Below are 12,790 nucleotides of genomic sequence, written 5' to 3'. Positions count from 1 at the left end.
AATGTAATATAGGTATTATATGGACAGACGGACGGACACACATAGCCAGATCGACTCAGCTCTTTCATTTTGGTATACTCGTATATATGTATGGGTCTACGACCATTATTTCGATGCGTCACAAACTTTTTGGCCAAAACCAACCAACTCCGCACATAGGGTGTAGGGTATAAAAAGTTTCACGAGCTCTTATAGTACGTTTATATATAAGCGGATTTAACAAACCCATTGGGTTTTAAATGTCAATTCCATTACATATACGTCAAACAAATCCTCATAAAGAAGGTTAACCCTGCCTGTTTGGTTTACATTCGTCGTCTTTTCGTGATTTCGGAGGCGTTTCGTGATTTCGCGCGGAATCAAGCAAAATTTATCATGATTTTGCATACAAAAACGAAATCGTCTCATTTCGTGATATCAACCAAGATCTATTTACGTAAGTAGCACAACAACAACTCTATTTTGGTGGAAAATTCTTCAATATGTCAAAATGTTTGTTTACGTTTTCATACAAATGATTCACAATAACAAAAAAATTGGCAGATTGAAACCAATCAGCTGGTCGTTTTACGCCACCTTATAATTTCATCATGATATCGGCGAAATCAGCATTGAAATCACAGTACACATGATATACAGCCCTGTTTTTGCCTAAAAAAGTAGCAAAAGTTGCAACACTTTTCACGTATCAGAATAAACAAGGTAGATGTTCAATTGCTGCAACAACAAATTTTAGTCCCAAAATTTGTAAACATGTGAAAAAAATATTAAATTACTTTGTTACAATTCTATTTTTTATTAGCTCTGTTCCTTTACGTTCAAGAATCTTCAAGTTTTACAACTTTTTACTCAAAAAGCGTTCCTTTACTTCAGACACAATACAATTCATATGGGAGCAGTTTTAAACTTTTACTACTTTTGCCGGTTTTACCATTTTCAAAAGTAAAGGAACAGACCAATTGTGTTCCCGTACTTTTTAATGGTAATGTTAGAAAAAAGAGCGAATTGTCAAAAATTGCTTCCCCATACAAATTTCATAAAAAATAAGGAACGGAAAATTACGGAAATTGCAAGAACTCCAGCAGAAGTGTCAAAATTAACGTATCAGCTATCGTATTTAGATGCCAATGAACATGCTGCTAGTTTCTACTAGGCCAAAATTGTATGGCAGTAAACAGCAGAAGAGGGTGATATTCGGCGCTATTTTTGTTTAAAGAGAAGTGCAAGTCTTGCTAGATTTCAGAGTACGGGAACAGATTTTTAGCAATAAACGGGAAAACTGCTGCATTTAGTAATATTTTGCAAGTTCTGAACACAACTTTTATCGATTAAAATTTATTATTATGATGTCTCAACGATAAAATATTTTTTTTTTCATTTGTTAGAACCATACACAATTAATACGATATATAGATAATTTTACGATAATTTTTGAAATAAAGTTGTAAAGTTCTATATTTTCATATTTTTGATGACTAATTCAATTTACAACAACTTGTTTTGAAAATTCATGTTCGATCAGCTGCGCATATGCATCTACCTTGATTATTGTGATATGTTTGAAATCAACAAAAAAATAAGTGTAAACACCGGGGTGTATTTCAGGATTCCGTGAAATCCAGTGGATTTTAGAGCGCAAGTGTAAACTTGGCATTATAGTACGTTTATATATAACCGGATTTAACAAACCCACTGGGAAAAATAGAAAAAATATTAAATAAAAATAAAATGGATGTAGCTTTAATATAATATAAGCTTCGTTCCCGTACTTTTTAATAGTAAATCTCGTAAAAGAGAGAACTGCAAACAATTTGTTGTCACACACAAGTGTTTTGAAATAGTTCGGGAACGGAAAAATGGAAAATACGTCAAAAAACTGGAACAAATGTCAAAGTCGGCGTATCAGCCAATCAGACGCCGGCAACCATGTTTCTATTTTTTTACTCGCCCAAATTTGTCGTGTAAAAAGTTTTTAAAGAGAGCGTCATTCAGCGCCATTTTTGTTTAAAGAGAAGTGAACATTTTACAACTTTTTTGTGTACGGGAACGGTTTTTGGAGTAAAATGTGTAAAAGTCGTAAAAATTGTAAAAACTTTTTAGTTCTGGAACACAGCTATAATTTGTAAACAACATATTTAATAGCAATTTGTCAGATTATTTTTTGCAGTATTCCATTAAATTTTTAATTTTCAAGCAATTCTTTTTGTAAATTCGCGTATGTATACGTAAACAAAGATCAGCTGACTGGCATCTTATGTCATTTTAGACTAGTCTAAACAACTAGGATTTGAAGGTTGGATTTAGAAATCGAGTCGATTTAAAATGACTAGTCTAAACGGGCTATTAAGGCCTGCGTACATAAGCTGCCTTGCCTGCTTACCTTGCTTACTTCTGATAAAAGAATAAAAAAGAAAAGGGTAACCCAGTTCGAAATTTCCTCGGCCTTCTTTATTCTTTTATTTTTATTATGTCAAAAATGAAGCAGGAAAGCAAGGCAATCAGGCAGAGCAGCTTATGTACGCAGGCCTTGATGTACATGTCAAGTAAATCCTCATAAACATGGTACAAATACACAGGTAGCCGCATCGGTAATTGGTAACATAAGATGTCAAAATTTGACATCAGTTCAATGCAATTGACACATTATGTTACCATCAGCTGGCTTGATAATGCTACCTGTATTATTGTACCATGCTCATAAAGAAGGTTAACCCTGCAAAAAGCTATAATATAAACAAACTATTAGACGAACATATATGGTCTGTTCCAGAACTGCAAGAATCTACTAATTTTTACTATTTTCTCCGATAACATAAAGGAAAAAATGCTATCGTAGTAAAAAATAGTAGCTTCTTGCAGGTTCTGGAACAAAGCAATAAAATACGGAAATATCTACCAAACAAACGGAAGTCTATATTCTGCATGAGAGATGGTAAATGGCAACCTGAAAACTTCAGTACCTCTGCCAAGAAACTGCTAACTAATGTTGATGTGACGGTTAATCGTGATCCGGATCGGAATGGGCAAAAAACTTATTTGGGGAAAAAGTCAACGTTTTATTTCAAAGCGAATTTCATCTATAATGGTTATATCAAAAGCAATACCTGCTAATGAAAGTATCACCTTTACAACGATGTACAGGTGGTCAAACAAAGAAGAAATCGCAATAGTCGCTAATACAACCCATTTTTTTATTTTTGCGATTTGAGTTATAATGACGAATATCACAGCTTTGGTTGGGGATTTTCCAAAAGCAAAGCCTGACTATGAAAGAAGAATGTCCCACCTTTACAATGAGGTATATCAAGAGCAAAACCTGGCAAGGAAAGTAGAAAATATCACCTATACAAATGTACAGTAGGCTGTCGTAGGTGGTCAAACAACAGAGATATCGCAATAGTCAGTAATGCATCCCATTTACCGATTTTTTTGTAATCACGTTCGCAATTTTGATCGGATGGTCATGAATTTTTTGGGAGTTGATGCGAGTCCCACAGAGGAAGAAGCCTTTTAAGTTTGGTGCTGGTCGGATAATATTCAGGAGTCGGAATGGGGAAAACTCATGTGGAGACAAATTCAAAGTGTTATTCTTTGTGAATATATCGGCTTCTAGTAGGGGTATTCCAACGGCCTGTCAATAGAAGAAGAAAATATTACCTTTAAATTGGTGTAAAGTAGGTTGACGAAGGTGGCCAAACAAGGGAGATACCACAATGCATCCAATTCTTCAGTTTTTTGCAATAACGCTACAGGTTGCAATTTTGATCGGATGGTCACGAAATTTTGGTTGCTTATGGGGGTCCCGAGAGAAAGAGGCATATTATGATTGATGGTATTCGGATTATATTCCCTAAAAGAAATGTTTACCAGTGAAAAGCTTATGCACAGTGGTAGTGGTGTAGGGTAACACATGTTCGGCCCTGTCCCGACTATAGTCTTTGCTCACTTGTTAATCTTATTTCAAGTTTAGTGAAGTGCAAAACTTGCAATGGAAATATAAGATTTGAATCTACAAATATTAGGGGTCTAGGCTTCAAAGTGGTTGTAAAGTGTGAAGTCGTATATTTTGGTGAGCTTATTAAATACATAAAAAACCTTGGCTTATAGCGAGACAGATTTTTATACCCTCAGCATTTATGCTAACGAGGGTATATACACTTTCATACGGGCAAAATGTGCCTCATCGAAATAATGGTTTTAGACCCCAAGTATGTTTGGACGAAATGTGTTTCAGACAATTTTAAGTCGATTGAGCAATGTCCGTCCGTCTGTCTGTCTGTCCGTCTGTCTGGCTGGTGCGCACGATAACTCTCGAACGGATGAACCGATTCGGTTCAAATTTTGGCTTTCGTAATATTTTGCCCAAACTTAGTTTAAGTTTGAAGATGGGTTATATCGGTCCACTCCTTCCGATACCTCCCCCACAAAAGTTCGAAAATGTTCGGAAAATTTGTGCGCACGATAACTCTTTAAGGGAGTAACCGATTTGGCCCACACTTTGTACATCGTGAAAGTTCTACCAGACTTAGATGAAATTTAAATATGGACTCAATCGGTCCACTACTTCGGGTACCTCCGACACAAAATTTCGGAAAAGTTCAGTTTAGGACCTGCTCTCGAATCGCTTTGATTTTTGTTGTAACAACTCGTATTCGCTGTCCCCCATACGACGGTACAAGTTTCATAAGCGGCAAGTCCATACTTCCTGAGAAAGTAGTCTGAAATGTGCAAAAAAAACCCTATGACACCGTGTGTAGTGGTTGGAGCGGACGATAACTCTCGAACGGATGAACCGATTCGGTTCAAAGTTTGGCTTTCGTGATATTTTGCCCAAACTTAGTTTAAGTTCGAAGATGGGCTATATCGGTCCACTCCTTTCGGTACCTCCTCCACAAAAGTTCGAAAATGTTCGGAAAATTTGTGCGCACGATAACTCTTTAAGGGAGTAACCGATTTGGCCCACACTTTGTACATCGTGAAAGTTCTACCAGACTTAGATGAAATTTAAATATGGACTCAATCGGTCCACTGCTTCGGGTACCTCCCACACAAAATTTCGGAAAAGTTCAGTTTAGGGCCATCTCTCGAATCGGTTTGATTGTTATTTTAGCAACTTGTATTCACTGCCCCCCATACGATGGTACAAGTTTCATCAGGGGCAAGTCCATACTTCCTGAGAAAATAGCCTGAAAGTAGCAAAAAAAACCCCTGTGACAAAGTGTGAGGTGGTTGGAGCGCAAGGTAACTCTCGAACGGATTTGCCGATTCGCCATATCCTTCAGGTAACTCTCCCACAAAAGTTCAAAAATGTTCGGAAAGATTGTTCGTACGGTAACTCTTGAAGGGAGTAGCCGAATTGGTCCATACTTTACTCATCCTAATATATCTACCAGGTATAGATAAATTTCAAATGTGGACTATATTTGTCGACTCCATCCGGTACCTCCCACACAAAATTTCGGTTATGTTCACTTTAAGACCTGATATCGAATCACTTGGATTTTTGTTGAAGCAACTTGCACTGGCTGCCTCAATTACGATGGTAATTGTTTTTTCAGGGGCAAGTCCATACTTTTTGAGCAAACAGCCCGAAGGGCGTAAAACCCCCTATGGTACCATATGTAGTGGTTGGAGATCCATTCTTTTTAGTATCTCCTCCGCAAAACTTTTGATCTTTACATACATACGTTTTTTGGTAAAAAATTGTTTCAATATACACATGCTGAGGGCATATCTCTGTCGGCAAAGCCGACTGATACTTTTTTACTTGTTTTTTAATTTTTTGGCCGATTTTTGGGAAAAAAATAGGTCCATTTTTTTCGGTAAAATCGCAATTTTGACTTTTACAGGTCACTATTTTTGTTAAAATAGATTTTTAAAAATTCTTTCTTGCTTAAAGGCAAGATTATTAGGTTCTCAAAACGCGCACCAAAATATACGTATGAAGATGGGCCCATTCGTTTTCGAGCAAGCGTTGGCACCACAAAACGCTTTTACAAAAAATGGGTTTCGCAGGTAGCCATTTACCACTAAACTGTGCAATATTTTTCAACAACAAAACTTCCAAAGGTAGTTTAAGATGTGCTATTTCATAGGAATAAAAGATTTACCTAAAAATATTGGTAGTTTTTTTCAGAAAAAAATTATTAAAATTTAGTTTTGTTGGCCAGCACAAATAGGGATAACCATCCCTACAAAAGGGAGGTCGCCCCCTCGGTCGGCAGGGGTGGGAATGTGAGGCGTGGGAACGTTTGAATAAAATACTATACCTTTGTTCCCGTACTTTTTTAATGGTAAAAATATTAAAAGATCAAACAGTCGAAAATGAGTTCCATATACACATTTTTCCAAAATGTTCAAGAACGAAAAAATGGCTGAAACGTGATATTAGCCCCGGTCCACAATAGAGTGATTTCATTGAAAAAAAAATCATGAAATTATGCGATCTATAGTTCCATACTAAAGCAATTTTATGAATTTGCTGCAGTGGAGAACTCGATCTATGAACACCTAATTTCATGAAATTATAGGTCTGTACGATAACCCAAAAGTTTGTACAAATTTGTAAAAACTTTTACAAAATGCTGTTCGATAACAAACTTGTAAAGTAAAAGAGAGCGAATTTGGAGAGAATTGTGGGAGAATTTTGGAGATTTTTGTTACTGAGAACTAACACATATTTGCAAGCAAAATTTTCCTTTTAAGAATTTGCAAGTTTGATCAGCTGATTTAAATTCGAATGTTTTGTGGCGGACTTTGCAATTCTGGGCAAAAACATAAACATTTGGTTATTAAAATAATTACAAGATAAAAAAAATAAATAAATTATGGAAAACTACTTATTTTGTAGTTTGTGATGATTGTTTTATTTCTAAGGTATCAAATCCCAGCAAAAAGCGGCGCATCCATGTAGTAGGAGAAACACTATGTGGACGGCCAGCCATTAATTTACATATGATATGAAAAGTGAATTATTTTTGTAGCAATGGATAACCAAATAATTTTCGTAAACAACCTTCGATTGTTAAATTAAATCTTATTCGCCAAACTTATTGTTTGTCAAATCAGCTGACTTCTTGCAAATTGTTTTTCGATAACATTCTGCATATTTTTAGCTTCGAGAGAGTAAAATTAGTGGAGAGAAGTTACTGAGAACTTGCTGAGTACTTTTGCAAGTACTTTTTACTTGCGAAGTTATCGTTCAGACCTTATGTGTGTTCGTTTACTTACAATGCAAAAGACCTTAGCCGATTACAAGAAGTTACTGAACTTGTACAAATTTGTACAAATTGTTGAGTAAACGAACACACATAATGTTATCGTTGTAAAAGTTAATTTTTTGTATATCTGACAAAAAACGTTCTTTGCGGCATCTGTTGAGTCAAAGGTGTATTCTATAAAAAAATATAAATTGTTCATGTCCTTACTACGATACTTCTTGTTTTTTGGAGAGTCTTGGCGGATGTGTCTTTTGTTGCGGGCGGTACTATAAACATTTAATACAAATGTTTATAGTACCGCCCGCAACAAAAGATGTCGCTGCCATAGAGCTACAAACATCGATTTTAGAGAATTGGTTGTAAACAGCACCATCTGTATTTGACATGAAAAAATAGCAAAACATAGAATATGTGGTGATCAAAGTTGTATAATAGGTGGCGCTGTGTAGGGTAAAAGTGGTTACTTATTGCTGAATGTTATGTTGTATTCATTCACCTTCCATTCAGAGACATCTACAATTGGAATAGCTGGTGAATACAAATAATTAAAAACTCATTGGAGGAATTCTTATTTGAAATTTTATAAAATTCTTACGAACACTATTCAAAAAATGGAAATACATTTTTAAAATAAAAACCGAACATTTTAAATGTTGTCAAAATAGTTGAGTCTGTTTACTTGTTAGTTGTGGCTGAAAGAAATTTGTCCAGAAATAAACCGATATAAAACCGAATTTGATTAAAAACCGAATTTGATAGGCAAGAAAATACTAATGTTGTAGTTCTATTAGGCAATTATAAATAAATGCTTGAATGGGAACTACCCTAATATTAAGTAAACTAGTTGATCAGCAGATTGATTTGATTCTAGGTAATGCTCTGTTCCTTAACGTGCAAGAATATTCAATATTTTCCACTTTTTCATCGAAAAGCGTTACTTTACTTCAGACACCATACAATTCATAAAGGATCAGTTTACAACTTTTACTTTTGCCGGTTTTACCATTTTCAAAAGTAAGGGAACAGACCATAAATTACATAATGCAAGCCAAGGCAAATTTATTTAAGGTAGAAGTGACAATCAGCTGTATTTTTACTTTTTTTCTAAATTTGGTTTTCAAAATGTAATAGGGTTTACTCATTAAATTTGAAAATTCAAAATTTGCTACCATAAATACTTCTTTTCATCGTAAACGTGTAATAATAATGACCTACGACAATGCTTTTTATTTACATTTTGATTCAAATTTGTTCTATTTTAGAGGATTTTTAAAAATCTTCCTGAGATTTTTTAGAACGAGCCCAGTATTCAATACTTTCTTTGACATTAAATTTTCTATATCAACAATGTTGTTTTTGTAAATTTGTTAGTTGTTGCAATTCATTCATTTACCTTATATAAATTTGCCTTGATGTAAGTATAGGTCCACGCCTTCATACAGCAACCATAGAACGTACCTTCTGATTTTGGGTGTTTTAAAGGTTGTGGCCTCAATAATCCTCAGAAATGGCTGAAATTTGGTATTTAATCGTTGGGGGTATAAAACTTTCCCCAAGAAACTTATCGGTACAGGTCCACGCCTTAGTATAGCCCCCATAGAACGGTACTTCCCTATTTCCGATATTTTGAAGCCCCCATAGAACCGTAACTCCCGATTTTCATAATTCTGAAAGTTGTAACGTCAGTCTTTCATGGGGTTATCAAATATTCCAGAAGAGAATTATCAGTATAGGTCCGGAAGGAAGGACATGCATAAATCTAATCCGAAAGTGATTATATCCCCAAACTATTCATGTTACATACAAAGCCACAAAGACCCCTTACCACAGTGTGGTGTAGGGTATAACCAGAAAGTAGATTCAGATATGCTCTTTCAGAAAAAAATACTAAAAAGTTACGTAGTTTTCTTGGAAAAATCATGAAAATGGCCTTTATCGGGTTTACAAATGGGGGTCAACTCTTAAAGAAATTCGCATATGGACAGGTGCAAATGCCGGCTCCATAAGATTTAAAATGATAATCATATTGCCCAAGTGATAGTAAAATGTCAATACCCATATCGCTCATTTACTCAAAGAGTGACACATTTCAAAAAATTCAGTTTCGAGAAAAACGCGTTTTAAGTTGGCGGTTGAAGTTTCACTTCCCCACTTAAAAAACTTGTTACACAAAAACTAAAATAACTACTTGGCCCATATTTTGCAAACAGCTAGCCAGATATCAGTGCTAAATTTCTATGCAAGATCAAGCTTGATTTGAAGTGCTTTAGTCCTTCATAAACTCAAAAAACTTTTGTGTTGAATTATGCGAAACTCATAGTAAATGAGCTGTAACTCGTCGAGTTTTAGAGATATCAATATGAAAAGTAGATGTCGTAGAAAAAATAGAAATTACTAACTCAGAAAACGCATTTTTTGAGTTATGCAACTCTTTGAGTAAATGAGCGATATTTCGGGAAGTATGGAATTCCCCCTGGAAAACTGTACATTGTTGTTATTAGGGTCCCCAGAACTATGGTAAAAACTATATATCGTTTTGATCAGGGTCCCAATGACTACCTATGGTAAGAATTTCAACCAGATCCAAGAGGTGGCCCCAAACAAGACTTAAGCCTGAGTTAGAAACACCAAAAAAAATCGGATAAAGCAAAAGTCGCGTTGACCAGTGTTATAAAATACCTCAATCTAATAGAAGAATAATGGAAAATATTAGCATCATTGATTGTTCCCTAAGCCCCATTGAAGCATAAACATCCTAAAGCATGTGGGTGTTCATTAGTAAACTATTTTTATTCCATATCATTAAAATTAAACAGCACACCTTGTTAAAGAAATGAATTTTTTATTTCATTGGCGAGTTCGTAATTAATTATTCAACGTCAATATTTTTTCCAAAATTCAGATCAATTTAATTGTAACAAATTCAAATTTAATGATCTAAACATATGCTAAAAAAATAGCAAAACAACATTGCACAATGTTGAGTAATAGTGATCGATGGTCGAGCTGGTCAGTTGGCATAGAGTTAAGCAACTCCGATCATGATGACGATGTATGTAACAAATTAAAAAAAGAAATGTGTCTTGTTGCCTGCGGGCACAGGACAAGCGAATGTAAAAAATGAATATCCAGCTGTGTGGGTTGAATGCTGGACATGGCCATCCATCTAACACTCCGGTCAGTATGGCAATTTTCAAAATGATGTGGCTGTTGTCCATATTGTTCTTTTTTACATCATATTGTAAAAGTAATGCAATTGTGTCTATGTATTTGTGTAAAGATATCCTTTTTTGTGGATTTTTACTAATTGCGTAAATGTGAAGTGTGCGTCTTTTCAAGGGTGGTTTGGCATCCCACACCAGAGTTTTCTATCTCAAACTTCTTTAATAAATTCCAGTTACAATAAAATACTGGACAATGGTCATCATTAATTTACATCATCCCATGTGGATGAAAGTGGTGTCTGCAAAAGGGTGCAAAAGGATTTTTTCTGAATTTTACAAGGGTTTCGCTTGAATTGCTTTTTTTGGAAGAAATTTCATAAAATTGTTGTAAAATTTTAGGACTTTTGTTTACTGTTCCATGAATTAGGGGTTGTACAAATTTCACTTCATGTGTTACTTGACCATTGGCAGGGATGCGACATCGCCAATATTGAGTAGTAATCAGGGTGGTTGGCTAAAGGATTGTGGGTGTTCTGCTCTTTTTTGTTGTTTTCATTAATGTCTCTTTGTTTGTATCAAAACAAAGAGCAGTTTTTATTATGTCAATAATCATATGTATGTAATTTGGGAACATCGTCTGGCAAATATTAATTTTATAAATTCAGCAGGGTTGTATTGGTAGTAGTTGTAATAGGGTCCAATAGGGCCCCTAGTACCAAGTTTTTGAAGGAAAAAATCCAAGGAACAGATTTTGAAATCAATATCAGCAAGTGGTCAAAACTAAACTGAATTTTCTAGATACATTTTTCGCTCTATTAGGATTCATTGAAACCATAAAAACATTTGTATTATCACATATATCTCACTATACACACATCGTAACCATACGCAAAATAGGACAATTCACCGCACATGGGTTTAATAACAGTAATTATAACACATTGCAACATTCCTCCAGAAAAAAACCCTTGAGAACTATTTTACGAGAAAAAAGGATAAAACCCTACTTGAAGTTGAAATTTATAGCTGTCATATGGAAACAATTGTATTGCTTTAGTCAATACTAAACTAACAAGTGGATAAATTCACTTTGAACTACTAAAACAGACAAGCGAATAGAATTCCAAAGACCGACCAAACGTTGAACATTTCGATCGTGTTGAATGGTTAAGATTTGAGTTAAATTCTTGTAATGCACACTGAGAGTGGTCAGGACATATGGTTAAATCATTAATTGTTTGTGTAGTTTGCTGCTATTCAAAGGCTTGAAATGATGCTGCTGGTAGCATTTGTTACGCTCATAAGCGATGACGTCTGGAGGTTGGCTCGGGTTTTCCCTTACAATGAAGAACGGGAAGACGAAAAGAACTCACAATGATTCTTTTGAAATAACAAATTCCTCTTCTGTGTGGCTAGGCAGCCAGCCATCAAAGATCTAAAATAAAGTGTAAGATTTTACGCCCAAACATTTGAAATGCAAGCAAGAATCCTTTTTCCCTTGCAAATACATGATAAAGCAATTGAAGGAGTCGTTCGTTGGCTGCCCGGCGAGAAGAGGAGTAAAAATTGGTCGTTCTGCCTGCATGATGCAATAATGCATTTCGAATGCTTTATAAATTTTTCAATAAAAATGCCATGATGCCGGTTAAAAAGGATTTATTTCAAATACGAAATTGACCACGCGTTTGGTTAAGCACAGCAGGGCTCTAACAGCTGCTGTTGGTGAAATGCCACCTACTCTAATGAGGGCCATGATTGAAATTCAAAACATTGATCAATGTGCCAACTAGGAAAATACCAAAACTGAGTTTGTTGAATCCATGTAAAAAAATAGTCTACAACGCCACATTTGTAATTTTTAAGAATATTGCTAATTTTCAAAGAAATTTTAAATTTGCTTTGTTTGAATATTTACAGAAAACAAGTACGACTCTCACAGCCAATGTCATAAAAAACAGTCTGTAACTTTCACGAATTCGTTGCAACTGACCACAAATTCTCTTGTCCGATGGGTACAATAAATATAAACATAAAATTCGCGAGTTTATAAAGAAAAAAACAAAAAATTCCAATATTGTCAAAGGTAAATTAAATGCTCTGAAATATCGCGATTTGATAACAAATTGGACCAGAATGGTTTAATATTGATTTCAAATTAGATTAAAACTATTAATAAGGTTTTACGGAAAGCGTATATCATTATAACTAATAAAATTAAATAATGCATTATTTAAAGAAAAAATGATTCCGTATTTCATAGTAGTTGCTCATGCTCTACACAGCTATGCGGTGATATTTTTGATATGTGCAAAAATTGCAAAAAAGTTATATCCCTAATGTACCCCACATTTTGACAATATGGGTCGTGAATGCTTTTGTATTTAATCTCCCGAAATGATAAAATAG

The sequence above is a fragment of the Musca autumnalis genome, unplaced genomic scaffold, assembly GCF_047663935.1.
Source record: "Musca autumnalis isolate F117 unplaced genomic scaffold, ASM4766393v1 scaffold_5, whole genome shotgun sequence".
Lineage (NCBI taxonomy): Eukaryota > Metazoa > Arthropoda > Insecta > Diptera > Muscidae > Musca > Musca autumnalis.
Note: the sequence above shows the minus strand (reverse complement) of the source record.